The sequence below is a fragment of the Aethina tumida genome, chromosome 3, assembly GCF_024364675.1.
Source record: "Aethina tumida isolate Nest 87 chromosome 3, icAetTumi1.1, whole genome shotgun sequence".
Taxonomy (NCBI): Eukaryota; Metazoa; Arthropoda; class Insecta; order Coleoptera; family Nitidulidae; genus Aethina; species Aethina tumida.
The window spans coordinates 21,714,406-21,720,405 of NC_065437.1; the positions used below are offsets into that span (position 1 = coordinate 21,714,406).

A 6,000-nucleotide genomic window follows, 5' to 3' on the forward strand; every position below is an offset into this window, starting at 1 on the left:
CCAAAATAATTAATTAGCAACATATTATTTGAATGGAACATGCTGGATTGTATTATAAACAAATAAATTAATTAATTACTGCGCAGATTTTACAATATACTAAACATGTTGCGAACATTATTATTTAATATATACCTACAAAAGTATTATTTTATACAGGGTGTTTTATAACTTATCCAAAAGTCCAACGGACAACGAGATAAAAATTAAAATTAAAATTTTTAACAAACCTTGTTTTGATACTTTTTTTATGCAGTGTTTACTTCTTAATATTTTCAACTGAAGTGTACCGTACGGAAGTAGAAAATATCGGTGAATTGCGTGAACGGATAACAACGGCTGCCTATAATCTGCGTCTTCGGGAACAGCAGCAAGGAGGAACGTTGGAACTAGTGCAACGAAATTGGGCCTAGGTTTGCTTGCAGATCAATGGAGAAAACTTTGAACAGCTTTTGTAGAATAAGGTTTGTTACAAACTTTAACATTTTTTATCTCGTTTTCTGTTGGATTTTTATTAAATTTTTTTTTTAAGAAATCGTCTTTTAACACCCTGTATATAATTTTAAATAGTTTAAATATTATACATATGGGGTTTTGGATTTCTCTGAAATTTTTATCTTTTATCCTGCTAAACACATATTCATGAATTTTTCAGCCAACCCGAAACAATATGAATTTCAAAAACACGTTTACATTTTCAAATAATCGGAATGATTTTTTTTATTATAACAAAGAGAATTTGAATCAACCCTACAAAACAAAAATTTATACTATATGAGATTTTTGAAATTTTCGAAAAAAATATTAATTTTATATTTCCATTACGGACCGATTGTTTCTTTTCTATTTTTTTTCATACATTATAAAAAATATACATTTTTATTTGTCAATTTATATTTAGTTTTAAATTAATGTCCAATATGGAGATATTCATGCCTGAAAATGTTTTTTATCGAATTAAAAAAAGATAAGCTGATAAAATTTCAAATCAATTTTCAGATTCAAAAAGAACAATTTGAAAAATCTAGATGAATGGTCCAAATGAGAGGAAAATTGTTGTTTTTTTATGTTCAAATTACTTTTCGATACTGTATAAAAGGAAGTTTTTATATATTTTTGTTTTAAACTATGAATGAAACATTTGTCATGTATGAAAAATAAATTAGAAGTAAAAATTAGCACATGATGGTATGAGGATGAATAAAATGTTTATTTGTAAAAAGTGACGAAATATGAAAATTGAATAACTTTTTACGATAAACTAAGTTTTATAAAAAACTTAAAAAAGTGTTTTATTTGGTTTATTTTGACGCAGTTACAATCATTTGAAGAAATAAATGCTCTTCTTTTCCAAAATTCGTATTTTTTAAAAGGTATTGTGATAAAAGAAAAATAAGGTATTTGATGAGGTAGAATAACACAAAAATCCAATGAGGTTTAAAGTTTTGTCGATTTGGCATAAAATGGTGGAAACACCTCCTTAACTAATTTTACTTATAATTCGATCTGAATGATCGAACACTTCAATACCTCAAATTTTAACCATTTAAAATGTCGATTTATCAACAAATATTTTAATAAAAGACTAAGAGGAAGCAAAATAAAAAATAATAAAATTTGTTACTAGTTTAATTCATCTATCTACAAAAGCTGCTTCTCCTTCCTTCTAATTCCAAAGACACAAATTATCGCCGCTATTGGTCACATAATTCTTCAATTTTTGAACTTCACTACTATATACCTCATTTTTAAATAGTCTGGAGACCCTGAAGGTCAACTTACATACTTATATTATTATTATTATTATTATTATTATTATTATTATTATTAATTATATTATTCAATTGTATTTTTTTAATAAATCGACGTGTTATTTAACAGTGAATAAGTGGTTTGTGGGATAAATTTTGAAATATCTTATATAAAAAGATATACTTGAAATCACGCTATGTATTTAACATTATTTATAGTTAAAAAATAAAAAACATGGATTAAACATTTTTTATGCAAATTATACGTAGTATTGGCATACTTTAATAAATATTATCCGTTAATAAGTTTGTGAAATTAAAAATAATTTTTTTTTCGACGAATTTAGTCTGGCATATTAGGTAAACCATGGAATAAATTATAAAAAATACACTTTTCTCTGTTATTTGTGTTCACGAGCAATATTTGATTAAATCTAGTTAAAAATTATATTTTAATAGGCATTGAATTTTTAAGTATCCATTTTGAAAGGTGTTAAATTCAATAGATAAGTTACTATTTTATGCAATAAGCTCCAACATTTTTTTTACTTTTTTCTTTAAAAATTACTCAATTTGCCTGTTTTCTTCTTCTAAAATAATTTATAAATATTTACGTAATTATAACATTTTAATAAGAGAAGTTTAGCTAAATTACAATATTTTTATTACAAAATGTGTTTTGGGTGGGCGACCGGAATATTTTATAGGCAAACTATAGAAAAATTATTCATTGTATAAATAGATTATAAATAAAAAATTTACAGGGTTTTGGTTTAAGTTGTAGTAAAGTGTCAAGAAGCAAAAAGTAAATGTACCTTCTGTATCATGTTTAGATATTTTAACATGACTTATTGTCTAAATATTCAATAGTTTATTTTGTAAATACTGCTTTTATTATTGAAATTAAAATAAAATTTCAACGACTCTCTGACATAACACATAGGAACGGAAAATCTAATAGTTTTATTCAAAATACGAAACAAACTTCAACACATTGAGTCCCCTTTTGAATAATACAAAACCATGACCTGTTTTCATTCGGTAAATCAACTTTCGGATGTATAAAAAACGAGCGTAAAAAGGGCCCTTATTGAATTTAACTGAACATATTTGCGGCGGTCCGATGAAATATTAAAATGCAATCGCCTTTTTGGGTGCAGTAAAGTTAGTAATATCTGAGGTTGTTGCGTGGCGAGTGACGGGCAGCTTTTGATTTGCCGCAAATTGGATTTGGTGTAGCAAAAGGGTCGGCTACTTGCTTCCAATGTGCGGTCAAAACGCGTGCACACTTTCAACTCCAACAACACTATTGCACTACCAAACACGACCGGGCATGTTCGCCTCACTGGCACTTCGCTGACTCTATTAAAAACATTTTGCATGTGAAAGTAAATTGCATCAAATTGAATCGGATGTCGGTTCCTTGATTCGTTCGGTATCGATTATTTGGCAAACAGTTTTCGATATCCAGCTCCTAGTTTTGAATACGATTGACACTATACAAAATATTATTTTATTATATTTTAAAAGGCATACATGTATTTTTGTTTCAAATCTGTGCATGAGGAATTCGTTAAATTATTTAACAGCACACATTAAAATGCACATGACTGACAGGTAGCTTGGCGTGTTTCGATTTCTGACACCCCATTTTGTGCCTGTATACAAAGTTTACACGAATTTACATATAAAATCTAATTATCTGTACTTTTGTTGCAGTCCCATGAAAATTTTGCAGTGTTATTGTTTGAATATGCCAGTCCTGCGTCATCATTATATCACGGCGTATGTTACCATTTAAATATAATTATGGAAATGTTATTGGGTTTAAATTTGGACTAAACTTTATTATAAAATCCAATTATATGAGTTAAATGGTTTACTAAACCACCAGAATAACCAATTTAGTCGCTATATCTCATTTATTCAGAGTTTAAATCATTTTTATCTAAGATTAAACAACCATTTAATCTGTATCAAGGTTCTTGACCTGCAATCTTCAAATTTAATTTGCAAAACCCACTAAACGAGGCACCTAATTTATTAACATCATTACAGACAAAAGGACTTATTGTATGACAATATGAAAATGAAGGATCCGCTCCTTTGCGAGTTGAATTCCGGTTTTCGTTAATGATAGCGTCTCCTTGCTTTTGGGCTGGTACTCGGAGAGAGTCCGGAGAGACGCCAACCGGATCCAGGCAGACTCTGCCTCAATATCTTGTCTCATTTCGTGGCTCACTAACGTCGCTGTTTACATCTATCTTTCCATGAAAATCATTTGCATGCATTAAAGCAATTAAAGCCGAACAGATTCAGAGCTCGGGGTCCCAAAGAAAACAACGCTCTCTTATTGACGCTTGAATAACACTTCGGGTCGCAAAACAATGGGGAAGAGGGTAGTTATTTCTTATGGTGATTTTTTGCTGTGCCGCTTATACTGATTTAATTATTCTAATCCCCGTGATCATTTATATATTCCTGTTTTATATTTCATATTGGGAAATAGGTTCAGTGAAAGTATGGAGTGAGAAATTTAAATAACATTATAATGTATTATTTTAATTTATTGTAGTTATCATTAAAAGTGATTATTAGATTAATTTTTTTTTTCAAATAAATAAATTAAACACAATTCTGTGATAAAATTTTATTACTTGTATAATACTATAATATTTTCTATCGACAGGGCCCTCTTTAAAAATAAAAATATACAAATAATATTTTTAGACAAATATATCACGTGCTTATCATTCAATCATCTTTGTTTATGTATGTTTGTTTAACTCTGTGTCTAATTTGAACAGAGTATAGTGTGTTACAAATAAATGTGTTAATTGTGAAACTAGACATAGTAACGTCATTATTGTAAATTTGAAATACTAAGAAATCAATTTACAAGGTGATTCATTTAAATGTGTTATTAAACATTTATAGAGAAGTAAATGAGAATGAATTTGAAATTTGTTGCTATAACGTTATTTAAGATATTTTCAGTGTACTGACATTGAATTTGTTTTTTTTTTAATAGAATCTCATAAATTTGACTGCATTTTTGAATTCTACCTAATATTCTGGACCTATTATTACTTCTCGTTGAACTATTTCCTAACTTCATTTATTTTTTATTTTAAATATTCATACATGAAAAACTCCAAAGATAATCAAAATAAAATAATAGTATTATAAAATATTAACAAGTGTTTCTCTTTTTTTATTTTATATTATTTATTTTTGTGTTTAATATTTTGATATACCATTAATGATTTTTGATAGGAAACTCATTTATTAATGTGTATATTAAGAATGAACTTTTCAACATTGCAATTGGTAATACTCTAAAACAAATAAAGATAGGAAAAACGTTCAAAACTTAAAAATACTATATTATTGAGTTGACACTCAATATTATCAAGTCTCATCATATTGGAACTATTTTAAAAAAATTTCTCGTGTCTCTTTTAGTTTTCTATAAATTCCTAATAAATCAGTTAGGTGAATCATCCTGTTAACCTAGAAACTTGTTATAATAAAAATATAATTATAACTAACTGGATACTTATGATTATAAATGCAATGTGTCAGGGTTCAAGCACAAAAGTGCAGTATATAAATTAAAAACTTTGTGTACCATCTAAAACAAACTTCAACCAGTTATTATGTTATGTATTTAACTAATTTAATTACCCAAATATATAGCTCGTAGTTGATTATAAAGTGACCAGCTTTCAAACATAAGTTTTCCTCTGTGTTTGTTAGAAATAGTAACAAAGCCTTCCTGTTCTTCGTATTCCACAAATACCATTTTGTTTTTAATAATGTTTCTCTGATGATATCATTCTAAATAAAAAATAAATTATTAATAATATTAAAACATTATAAAATATTCTTACGAATTCTATTATTCTTATTCCACACAAGGCGTACAAGAAAGAGACAGATAAGGCCCCGATCAGAAAAGTAATGCAGCCTAATGGGAAACTCAATCCTCTAAACTAATTATAAAATTGTAATTAATTTATAATTTTTATGCCATATTTTTTAACTTACCAAAAGTAAAGTGAATAACAATGTGGTCATTAATGAAATAGCACAGATAAGATGAATAAATGTTACATATTTCTCTGTTAAAGTATATTCTTTTATATACCTAAAATTATTAGATCAATTATATCAATCAATTGTATATTTGTAATATTTTGATTAATATACTAACTTAACAATTTGATTATGATGTTTGGAACTTCGG

The 6,000-nt window shown here is 27.2% G+C and overlaps 1 long non-coding RNA gene across 1 annotated transcript; it reads right to left on the reverse strand.

Moving 5' to 3' along the window:
• Nucleotides 1-5,338: 5,338 nt before the first annotated feature.
• Nucleotides 5,339-5,750, reverse strand: LOC126264900 (uncharacterized). Its single transcript, XR_007547499.1, has 3 exons — nt 5,645-5,750; nt 5,439-5,591; nt 5,339-5,385 (listed from the first exon to the last, which is right to left on the reverse strand). It is a non-coding gene; the product is annotated as an uncharacterized LOC126264900 (long non-coding RNA).
• Nucleotides 5,751-6,000: the final 250 nt, after the last annotated feature.